At 43.0% G+C, this 12,296-nt stretch overlaps 1 protein-coding gene across 3 annotated transcripts in view; it reads right to left on the bottom strand.

Moving 5' to 3' along the window:
- The window catches only part of WASF3 (WASP family member 3), an 89,562-nt gene that overhangs the window by 76,587 nt on the left and 679 nt on the right, over window positions 1–12,296 (bottom strand). Inside the window, exon 1 of one of the 3 annotated variants that reach the window (XM_059995854.1) lies at window positions 1,103–1,126. The exons of the other annotated variants lie outside the window; for them this stretch is intronic. The gene's annotated coding sequence lies outside the window, so the exon portion shown is untranslated. Of the gene's footprint in view, window positions 1–1,102; window positions 1,127–12,296 lie in introns of those variants that run through there. 3 annotated transcript variants of the gene reach the window in all.

Here is a 12,296-nt window from a genome sequence, read left to right as displayed (position 1 = left end):
AAGGAAAATAAGAATAGAAGCATTAAATGAGCTAGAAATGAGACACATACAGAAGGCATCCCTTAGGTCCTGCACATCTGCTTCAGGTGAGCCACAAATCTGGTTCAAGAACCTGTAAAGGGGAATCTAAGGTTTTACAGAATAGTGTCCACAAGCCACACATCTACCAACTACTAAACCGAAGTGCCTTTACTCCTGATTCTAAGACCTGGAAGCAATTCCAGCAAACATAGAGTCCACACCTACTGACATCCTATCCCAAAGCGGGGGCTGAATAATCCCCAAGGCATATTCCTCTTTGTTCAATGTTCCAAATGGCCCCTCTGTTCTGATTCCAGAGCCTAGCTGGCATAGTATCATAGCAAATGACTGTCGAGGAAAGAATCTCTAGTAAATGGTCATTAAAAAGCCAAGAAGCTCTGATCGTCTTCCATTGATAATATAAGTTGGGACCCCCTGCCCACAGAGCAGTAGTTTTGTAACTTTTTTTTTTTTTTTTTAACAAAATTTTCACCAGAATGCCAAGCAGCCAGAAGGGAGTAACTCTGGTTGGAACTAGAGTGAAAGCTTCCAACTGATTTCTTCATCATAACTTCTCTGAAACTTGGCAAGTCACTCAGGACTGTCCCCTGCCCTCCCCGACACTTACAGCTAACCCACCTCCTACTGCTTCCTTCAAAGTTTATCGCTTGTTTTCCTTCCAAAAGGAGCAATTAGCAGCAAAAGTAAAACTCGGGGTGGTAAGTCTATTAAATAATACACTTCTTAAACGTACATACAGGATATCTCAGCAAATTAAGAAAACTGAAGCAATACGTAACAACTTACATATGGCAGCAAGGAAATACGAGTGACTAGAAAAGTTACAAAACTATGCTAGATTTAACAGTGAGAGCATTAAAACGTAATCTTAGGATACAGCATTTACCGTTTATACATCTGGGGGAGAGGGAAGGAAAACATCAAAAAGCTCTGGTCAACTCAAACCTCTCTGGGTTTCTATTTATTCAACTTTCCTAAAATGTGATTTAACTAACTACTGTTCATATCCCTAACACTTCAGGAATTCTGGGAAGTTAAATGTAAATGAAATTTGCCGAACCTTATGATTTATTTTAGTACTTTCATGAGAAGACCAGGATGAATCAAATTTCACTCAATTTAGGAAAAGAAATCACATTCCATTCATCCAGATAAGGAAGGATTCCTCATTCCACCAATGACCAGTGCCTGCAAAACAAACATCATCTTTAAAAACAACAGAAAGAAATTCCAAAATTACCAGAAATAATTTGAGGCTGACACTAGACTTAAAGGGGGAAAAAAGTCAACAAGCACCGAAATGTATTATATGAAATCCAACACTTCAGAAATCATATTTGAATGCTAACTGGACCTACAAACACATATGCGTCTAATGCTCGGCCGCTTTTATACAAAGCCCGCTGAAAGTGGGATCCCATTCACGGAGGTTCTCTGAGATGTTCCAGACAGAAACAGCAACCGCGCAAATGCTTAAGCTACTTTCTGCTACAGCACTTCTGAGGGAAAAACAGCGTGAAAGCCAACTTCTGAACATATTCATATTAATAAAAACCTATCCTAATACCCTTCTAAATGGAAAAACGTAAGAGGTTATTTTTAAATGCAAATTTACATATTGGAAAGCCAAAAATACGCAGCAAGAAATGACTGGAAATACAGGCATCTCTACTCTTCAACATCTAAGGTTTCGGAAACGCAGTCAATCTAGAAATCACGCGTTTTTCGGCATGATTCAGTTTCATTTTTTCTGGGCTCATTCATTCGTTTCTGATGACCATGCACAATCAGTGGGCACGCTAACCGTTGGGAATGCTGTCTCCTGGTGGAAAAGGGTCATCACAGGGGCGTATATCATGTCTAAAGATCACCGTAAGGTGGGGACAAAGAAGGAGCAAGATACAAAGAGAATAATGCTTTCCTTGTCTTTCATTCTTTTTCCCCCAAAAGTTCAAAGAGACAAAAAAATAATGGTAAACTAGGCACGGTGATAATGGACGTGAGATTTTGTTTTATCTGCAAAACAACCCAAAATATCAATGTCTCCTCAGCGAAAGAGAACTGTTGTTTTCAACCTTATTTCCCATTCTTGGCACTTCAGTTTAGTGTTTGTCTGGAATCAGGCTACTCACCTGTGTAATCCATGGAACGTTAAAATATTTGAATTTTGTCTGTCTATCATCTCAAATTACTCAATAAAAGGAAAGCCAAAAAAAAAACAATCATTAAATAATTTGCTTATAATGAATCATAACCAGCCTTCCCCTTCTCTAGCTTGGATATTTTATTGACTTTTGTATTTTAATCTAGTTTCTCTCTTCTTGTTGTTTTACAGTTTCACAATAGAAAGACAGTTCCGCACAACTATCATTCTAAAATTCTATAGTCTAAAACACAGTCAACATAAATAGGTACATAGACGATTTCCATCATTTCCTTTAAACTCATTTCCATTTTTCCTCTCACTTTTAACTTACCAAACCAAATTATTACTGAATAACATTTTAGCCTCAGATAAGCTCTCAAATGTTTCTTTGAAAAGATGAATGTTCATTTTAAAACAAATGCTTTTCACCTCTCTTTAAAAAAATAAAAAGTAAAACACAGTCACAGATCATTTTTCGACAATTTTGAGGTTAAGTTCTACCTAGACCTTAGGAGATTAACAAAACTGACAAACCTTTAGAATGACCACACACACACACAAAAAAACGAGAAAAATCACAAGCTGCTAAAATCAAGAATGAAGAATAGACATTGAGGGGCTTCCCTGGTGGCGCAGTGGTTGAGAGTCCGCCTGCCGATGCAGACACGGGTTCCTGCCCCGGTCCGGGAGGATCCCACATGCCGCGGAGCGGCTGGGCCTGTGAGCCACGGTTGCTGAGCCTGCGCGTCCGGAGCCCGTGCTCCGCGGTGGGAGAGGCCACAGCAGTGAGAGGCCCGCGTACCACAAAAAAAAAAAAAAAGAATAGACATTGATCACTACCAACCAGAAAAACTTCACAAGGATTACGAGGGAATACTCTCAAGAAGTTTATGCCACCAAACCAAACAACTTAGATGAAAAGGAAAAATCCTGGAAACATACAAATTAACAAAACTGACTTAAAAAGAAAGAGATAAGCTGAATAAATGTATGGCAAGTTAAGAGATTGAATTAGTAATTTAAAATCTTCCCACAGAGAAAACCTCAGGCCCAAATGACTTCACAGGTGAATACCTAAAACAGAAATACCAATCTTTCACAAATTTTTCTAGAAGAGGAAACACTTCCTAACTCATTCTATGAAACCAGTTTTATGCTGACACGAATGCCAGACAAAAATAGCACAAGAAAACTACAGATCAGGGCTTCCCTGGTGGCGCAGTGGTTGAGAGTCCGCCTGCCGATGCAGGGGACACGGGTTCGTGCCCCGGTCCGGGAAGATCCCACATGCCGCGGAGCGGATGGGCCCATGAGCCATGGCCACTGGGCCTGCGCGTCCGGAGCCTGTGCTCCACAACGGGAGGGACCACAACAGTGAGAGGCCTGCCTACTGCAAAAAAAAAACAAAAAACAAAACAAAACAAAAAACTACAGATCAATATCCCTCATGAATTAGATGCAAAAATACTCAACAAAATATTAACAAATCAAATCTAGAAACACAGAAAAAGAATTACATACCATGAACAAACGGGATTTATCCGAAGAATGCAAAGTTGGTTTAACCTCCAAAACTCAATTAGTACTATATGTCATATTAATAAACGACAATACTACATGGGTGTCTCAATAGATACAGATTTTTCTTTCACAAAATCCAACACCCATTTGTGGTTAAAAACCCCCAACAAAGAATTTAGCATCTATTCATTCACGGTCAGGGCTTTCTATTTAAGACATTCTTCCCTACTCTAGGCCATGAAGCTACCCTATATTATTTTTTACCTTTCATCTTTAGATCTACAGTCTGTCTGGCATTGATTTTTGTGTATGTTATAAAGTAGGGGTCAAATGTCATTTATGGACATCCATCTCAAGGATCACACACCAATGACCAAAAAGACCATCCTTTCCAAACTATTTTACACTTAACATAATCAAATGTCTACAGATGTTTGGTTCTGTTTCAGGTCTCTCTGTTCAGTTTCATTCATCTGTTTGCCCACAGTTGTGACAATACCACATGGTCTAGAATATTACAACTTTATAAACTCTTGATATCTGATAAGTCCTGCCACCTGTTGTTCTTCAAGGGTGTCTTGAAATTCTTTGCCCTCTACATTTATATAAATTCTAGAAACAGATAGTCAATTTCCACCTCCTAAGATTTTTTCATGCTATGGACTAGGGTTGAACAGTATCTATATCAATTTAGGGTGAACGGACATCTCTAAATTTCATAACATGAACATGGTATAAACCCTCTTTTCTTACCTGTTCCTTAAATTCTCTAAATATTTTACGGTTTCCTATGTAAAGGTATTATAAATTTCTTACAAGTTCTATTCCTATATATTTGGATTTTTAATGCTATTATAAGTAGTACCTTTATTAACTTCATTTTCTAATTGTTTACGGCTATAGAGAATCTAGCAACCATGCTAAAGACACACCTTAAGTCTAATAACTTACACGGATTCTTTTGGATGTTTCTGCATACACAATAGTTTCACCTGCATATACTGAATTTTTTTCTTCTTTTCCAACTCTAGTATTTTTTATTTCTTTTTCTTATCTTACTGTGCTGGCAAGAACCTACAATATAATGCTGAATAAATGTGGTAATTACAAGCATCCTTATCTCATTTCCAATTTTAGAAGATAACTTTTCATTATTTCAACACTAATATGATATTTGCTCTAAGTTTTCTCACCGATACTCTTCCTAGTTTGCTTAAAAGTTTTTCATCATGAATAGATATTAAATTTTAGTGTTTCCTGCATCTAATGATGACTGTATAGTTTTTTTCTCTATCAATATGGTGAGATGCGTTGGATTTGTTGAATGCTAAACCGACACTGCATTCTAGAATAAACACCAATTGTTCATGATATATTATCATTTTATGTTGATAGATCTAATTGTTATCTTTTAGGATTTTTGCAAGCATGTTCATGAATGAGACTGTCCTATGATTTTTTTCTTGTAACATCCTTGACAATATTAGATATTAAGATTATGCTGGCCTGGCAGGACTTTCAGGCTCAGAGGATTTTGTCCACCTGCTTCCAAATCTCCTCATACATTCTCCCTCCAAAACATACACAAGGAGAGCAAAAATATCCACATATGATCCATGCCTTCCAGCATTGATATAGGAGGTGGAATACAACAGCCTTCAAATCATCTGTAAGTGGAGGAATAAACTAACTGAATTCCAACAGAGCTTCCAACACACACCACTGCAAGCCTAGAGATGCTTCTCGTGCTGAGTCACTGACACGTTGCATTATTCACGTAAGCCCACCACACCTAAAACACCAACTTGGGAGGCTCAGCCATCACTGAAAGTACAGGTGGTGTTGTTTTCATTCCTGATCCTCATGTAGTTTTGATTCTCATTATTTATATACAGCTTTATTATGATGAGTATTTCCTATAAGTTCATTCAAATCTTTGTTTAATGGGGGACAAGACAGACAAGCTCCCACCACTTACGTCCAATAAAATCATAAGCATCTCAAACAGTAAAAAATTGGATAAAGTATACATTCCATTAAAAAAAACTGTACATGCAACTTTTACTTACACACAGTTGATCTAAGTTATATCAGTGTCCAAAAAGAGAAAAAATGCTGAGTAAATATTAAAATGCAGGGCAATACTGTTTGTCTCAAATGAAATTTGACTATCAGTAGCAACCAAATAGCCTAAGAAATAAAGCCACAAACTTCTAAACTGCATAGCAGAAAACGTAGCCATAAATGTAGTTTCAAAGAAAAATTCTGTCCTAAACCCTTTAATGCCTGAGCCCCAACACAATTCTTCCAAATGATACCCTAAGTTTTGTCATGACCATAATTTTTTTTTTGGAGGGGCAGAATGGAAGGAACTGGGCATATTGGAAGTGGAAGAAGGCTTTAATTAGCCTATGTGATGCAGTGGACAAACAGCACAGAAGCTGTGCGTTTTTAATTACAGCTCAGGTAGGGACTTCATTATCGCGGATAAGCCTTGTAACGGTTCAAAATTACAATGCCAATTTTTAAAAAAAGAAGTAACGTTTTAATAATCTTCCTCCCTGGGATATCTCAAAGAACAATTCCCACTTTAGTCAAGCCTTTGGAAACAAAGTTGTTTGCAGTGTGTAATTAAAATCTGAAGGCAGGTGACTGGGGAATTTGGGGGTTTCTGTGACTGCTGGTTTTTAAACCAATAATCAAGGTAGTTAACTCTAAAAGGTGTACAAAAAAGGGAGACAAGTCCTATGGAAAACTAAGAACCAAGATATGTTTTAAATCTACAGGGTTGGTTATAAAACAAATGCTTTCCCATTTCTACTGAAACAGACGAAGGTCCTATTCTGAAAAATTACAATCATGCCCCCAAAATTAAGGTCTTACTTTGCAGAGATGGAAAGTGAATCTATTCCTCCCCTTTCTAGGCTGTGGACAGCCTCGCACAGGATGAGACCAACGTGAGCACAGGCTCTATCTCCTTGCAACCTTCTGGTTAATGTCATCCTCCCTTTGGATGGGACATTTTGCTCCCTCCTGTTTAGACACTATTCCTTCCATGCACCACAGGGAGTAATTCAAATCCATGGCCTCTCCTTAAGCATTCACTCTAACCTGAGGAAAGAATACCACCCAGCAAAGAGTTACAAAGTCAGCTGAAAGCTGATATCTGCCTAGGTAATTCCCTAACACAGGACTACATAAGGTAATAGGCAAAAACCAAAACCCCCTGTGTCATACACATATTTTGAGGAGCTGAAAAAATAAGTGTGACATTAGTAGGGCAAGATGACTCAGATCAAGTTTTTAAAATTACATAGTAGGGGTAGTGTTCTGCTTAGGTCATGAATCAAAACTTATGACATATTCAGTCAATGAAAAAGTATCTGTTGAAGCTCTTCTATGGCAAAGAATACACTGTTACATCCACTTAGCTGATAAAATACGGCTACATGGGTTGTGGTTCACAGTCAATCACATCCACACTTTTATACTGCAACAGAATTTCACTGAACTGTTCACGTGCACAAAAACAAGTACCAGCACTCATGGGAGGATGCTCTGAGATGAACTAAAATGCAACGGTTGTAGCAGGCGATGCAATCTTCGGATTGCGCTGGAGCACAACTTTTATAGGCCCAATACGGGTTTTCAGAAATCAGAAGTACTCAGAGACCAAAGGTCACATCCGCTGGGGGAAGACAATGTGTGTTATCACTGCGAGCTAAGGCTATGACCTAACGAGGTCTTTACCTCAGGTTATCTGACAAAGGCAGACACACCTACGAAACAGGCACCACGATGTCTGGTTGTTGACCAGAAGGGAGTTTATAGTTACGGGAGCTGGACAATCGACCCTCTGCCTCACCTCTCTAGCTTTTGACGACAGGACCTTGGCTGTATCAACACTGTTATCACCAGTAACGAGCGTGATACACAGTAGGCACTCAAACACGTGTGGACCTCCTGAAAAGAACCAGAAAGCAAAAACTGAAAGAAAGAAATTAAAATAAATAAAACACTGAAAAAGTTCAAGAATATAGCTGAAGACGTCTTTACATTAGTTTCAAGACCACTGCTCCAGAAGGTCAAAGGGCATCCCAACAAGAGGAGCAAGGGACAATGTCACTCGTCCAAAGTTTAGAAATGATCCCAGATGCTGTGCTCAGGGTCAAGGCCCAGAGGCTCTAGTAGACCTGAAAGGTGGGAAAATACCCTGGGATGTTTGGGATGTTTAAAATTTAAAAAAAAAAAGTCAACAGAAGCAAAGAGCTAACCTCAAAGAGAACAGGCACAGGTCCGGGGAAGAAGAAACAAAACAGGGTGGCTCTAAAGATCAGGAGTGAAATCCGAGTATATGGAAAAATATTCTAATCTAGGGACATCTATTAAGTTAGGAGGATAGGCTCTGACACAAAACAAACAAGACTGGCCTTGAGGTAAGTGGCTGAGAAAGCACTGCCAGGACAGGGCAGCAACGGAGAGGACGTCACAGATAATGTGACCCCAGAGGACACCAGGACCTGGAAAAAGACAAGGCTGTGCGCACATAAACCCACCCTTGGAAGGACCACCCGCCCTAGGAAAAGCATGCCTTAAAGGGAAAACAGCATCCTAAAAAGTTTGTTTTTAATAAGAGTAAATAAAGTCACTGTTAAAAACATTCCACCCTGCGCCAGACGTTCTTCTCTAGTGAAGGCCCTTCTCTCCTCTTCAAAATCCAGCCTCCCCTGACTGGCTTCACCTCCTTAGCACCACCACCCCTTAATCCACGGCAATAAGGCTCCACTGTGATGCCTCTTGCCAAAATCAGTAATTACGTCCTAGGGCTAAAACCAATGGAAATTTTGAAACCACCATCTAGCAACCTCTGTCTAGCAACCTCTCTCTCTTGGTACTTTAATATACACAAATCCCTCCATTAAAAAAGAAAAAAACGTCCCCCTTCACCCACCCTCCTCTGTCACCCTTCAGCACCAGCACACTCTGTGGCCCCTGCTCACTAGGAAGCCCTCTTACAAACCAGCCATCTCACTCCTGCCCCCATCCCTGCGTCATCACTGCCGTCAGCTATGTTACAATGACCTGGCTGTTATCATCCCTCTTTGCTGACGTTTTCCTGGACCATGGCTTCCCAGACACCCAAGCCTTTCCATCTCAGTGTGGGAGCTTATCTTTTAAACACAAGAGTCCTTCAGATCCCATTCTCCGCACTCCTTTTCTTTACGCATGGTCTGCACAAGCTTCTTGAATCTACTCCATTAACAAAGGCAGAGGTTCTAGAACTTTCTCTTCTCACTGCACCGGTTCGCTCAGCCCTGATTGCAAGGACAAATGCCTACTGAGTAATAGAACCATTAGATACTGCAAATAACAAGTATCTATGTCCTAGCAACTTAGTACCCATTTGAAAACAGCACACTACAACTGAGAGAAGTGGGTATTTCACTTCTCTCTTCAATAAAGCACAAACAGCATAATTTCTCACACCTTGGAGTCAGACTGGATAGCACCTCCCCCGTTCCCTGGTCCACACCGATCTGCACGCAGAACAGCAACCAGTGAAACCCCAGCTTTGCAAAGATGACGTCATCAGAAGGAACGTGACATAAACTCCTGGAGAAACCGAGCAGGCAGGTCCCGCAAGGCTGACAGCTGTTTGCACTGCTGAGCGTCCTTCATCGAACTCATACTCCCTGCGAGTTCACTGTGGCAAACAGTTTGGGAACCGGTGCTGAGAACTCTCACACGCGTGCCTCCAGTCCAGCCACCTCCCAATATCCGGATCCCAGTGCAGCCACTGACCGCTGCGTCCCGCAGGCACCTTGAACTTGACAAGGGCAGCATCTTTCCCCCAAACGGCGGCTGCTCGCTGTCCTGGGGCCTAAGGACGGCCTCACCACCCACCAGCCGCCCGGCCACAACTCGGCACTGCCCTGTGCCCTCGCTCTCCCAGCACACGCGCGCGCACAGACGCGCGCGGACCACGCCGTCCTACCCCCTCAGGCTCCCCTCCCTCCAGCCTTGCCCCGCTATCCGTTCTCCAAGGGCACGTCTGACTGCGTCCTTCTTCGGCTCGGAAGGCTCCGGCCGTTTTGGTCACCCAGCAGGGAGGCCAGGCCCATCCTAACGGGCCTCGCAGGGCCCCGGAGGCCCGGCTCACCCCTCCTCCTGCCACGCGGCACCCCGGCCCCCTCCCCCCACGCAGCCCTAACCTCGGCTCTAGCTGCTCCAAAGCCTCGTGTCCCCGACAGGCCTCTGTACTCTCTCCTTCCCCCTGGCACTTCTGGGGGCGCTTTCCTCGTTTCTCCGAACCGTCCCCAGGCTCGGGTTTCTGGTCATCCTGGGAGCTCCGCGAGGGCCCGTTCGGAGCACACTGCGCCGTGACCAGCGGCTCCCACGGCCGCAGATGCCGCCGAACCGGGAGCTCATCCGGGGCCCACAGAGGCACCTGCCTTGTTCCCCTGTGTCCCCGAACACCCCGTGAACCCTGGAGTTCGCTGAATGAATAAAGCGGGCCAATGAGTGGGTCCGGCCACTCACGGGATGCTCCACGGGCCTCACCGCGGGTTCTGCCTCAGCAGCCGCCGCGTTGCACGCGAACTGTTCGTCTCGGCACACCATGAGCATCCTCAGAGCTGTCGTCTCTTATTTCTGCAATCCCAGTATTGAAATAGCAGCGCCCGGTACTTCGCAGGCATCCACTAAAGGGCTTTTGAATAAAAAAGGTGACTACCCCATGGCATTAAGTGCGGTTACCCCTGGAGAAAGAAACAGGACCAGACGGGGGGCGACAGGACCAGGAGGAAGGGGGAACTCAGACTTCCGGCTCCACTTATCTCTACAGTGACAGTAAATGTATGTTACAACATGCGTTATTTACGCATTGCTGGTCTACAATATTCCTGCATTACCAGCCTTAAATGAAGGCAGGGGTAGAGAACCAGCGGGGAAGAGGCATGCATGGGTCCCAACGCCATGAGCAGCTCCCGAGAACATCTGCCCTCTAAGAGGAAAACCAGGCCTTAAGAAAAAAAGAGGACTTAATAGAGAAGTCGAACATTTGCAGTCTGTCCAGCCATATGGAGGCGCTCCCAAGAAAACATAAGGAAAGATAGCAGCCTGTGAGTGGAAAACACAATCTCGAATATTCTCCAGAGAAAGTCCTGGGAACTCTAAAAGACCATTAGCAGTGGCCCACGAGCTATATGTTGAATACTTATAACAGGCAACTATTTCAATCAAAACGTTCCAATAACCAGAAGGTTCCTTGCCACATGAAGGCTTCCACGGGAAGGGTAAGGCGCGTCTACAAGGACACACTAAGAAGAGATGGGTGCTATAATGTTGGCAGGACCTCTCGGCAAAGTGTCTTTTTTCACCTTTATTTCAGAATTTTGTAAAAATGGTGTAGCACATCATTGCCTATTAGGTCATAAATCTGAGGCAAACAGAGAAAACAATGCTATAATGCAACTTCATGTCAGCAACCAGACATGAAAGAACAATTTTTATAAGGAGATAGTTCCAGAACGAGCTTCTTTTCACTGTGTTAAGAAAACAGAGACTACAGGTCAGACGGTAACTATATAAAGCCAACCAAACTTTCCAACCTAGTGAGCTTGAAACATCTGAAAAGACACAACTCTCATGAATATCAATTAAGGAGGTCTTTAAAAAATGAAGAAAAATGAGTATGACGTGGACGCTCTTAGGAAGGAGACCAGACGCACAATGAGAACTGCCTATGGGAAAGGCCAAACCAGGCTTTCTTTCGTTTAACCTCTCAAGTAGATAAAAGAACTAGCTTTAAAGAATCTCTGCATTGTTTCACTGCTAGAAAAGGAAAGTTGGGTAAAGCACGTACAAAAAGAAGCCACCAGCATTCAATAGAATTTGCCCTAGAGGCAATAGAGAAGTAAGTCAATTATAACACTTTGAACCTAGTTTTGACAGAGAAGCAGACATTTTAAGTTTTAGGCAAACCTAATTTTTTTTAAGATGCAAAACATTTCTAATGGCTGGCTCCTGCCCTTAAAAAATGTGGATTCCGATTCTTAATCTTTCATGCCCCACGATGCATTTGATTTGAAGAGCTTCAAAGCAAAAACAGGCCTTTTTAATTGTCAGTTGTTAAAAACGTAATAATTACTGCTGGTAATAACTGAGAATTTAAAATTCATCCCCAAACGAGAAAGAATTCCTATTCCGCCCAATAGCAGCTGAGAAACGAGATGCTCCATTCATCCTTAAACCCACAGCTGAGTTTCTTAATAATTAAGAACTCTGCTCTCCACCAGGGAACTCTCCCTTGCACAGAAGCTGAACCAAGAAGAAATCGCCATTGCCGGTTAAGCAGCACACACGGAGAGGCAAAGGCTTTCCCCTCGCCGAAGCCCCGGCGCGCAGGAGGCGCGAGAGCCAGGCCCCGCCGGGAGAGCCTCCCGAGAGGACGCATCCCGGCCCGCGAGCCCCGGCGCGCCCAGTCCTCGCACCCCGCAGCGGGCCGCTCGCAGGCTGCCGACCCCTTCCCGGCACCCGGAGCCCAGCTCGGCTACCAAGGCCGGGACCAGGACCACGGGCGCCCGCA

Source organism: Delphinus delphis, chromosome 18 (assembly GCF_949987515.2).
Source record: "Delphinus delphis chromosome 18, mDelDel1.2, whole genome shotgun sequence".
NCBI lineage: Eukaryota > Metazoa > Chordata > Mammalia > Artiodactyla > Delphinidae > Delphinus > Delphinus delphis.
The sequence above is the reverse complement of the archived record's forward strand: the minus strand, read 5'-3'. Positions and strand labels throughout refer to the sequence as shown.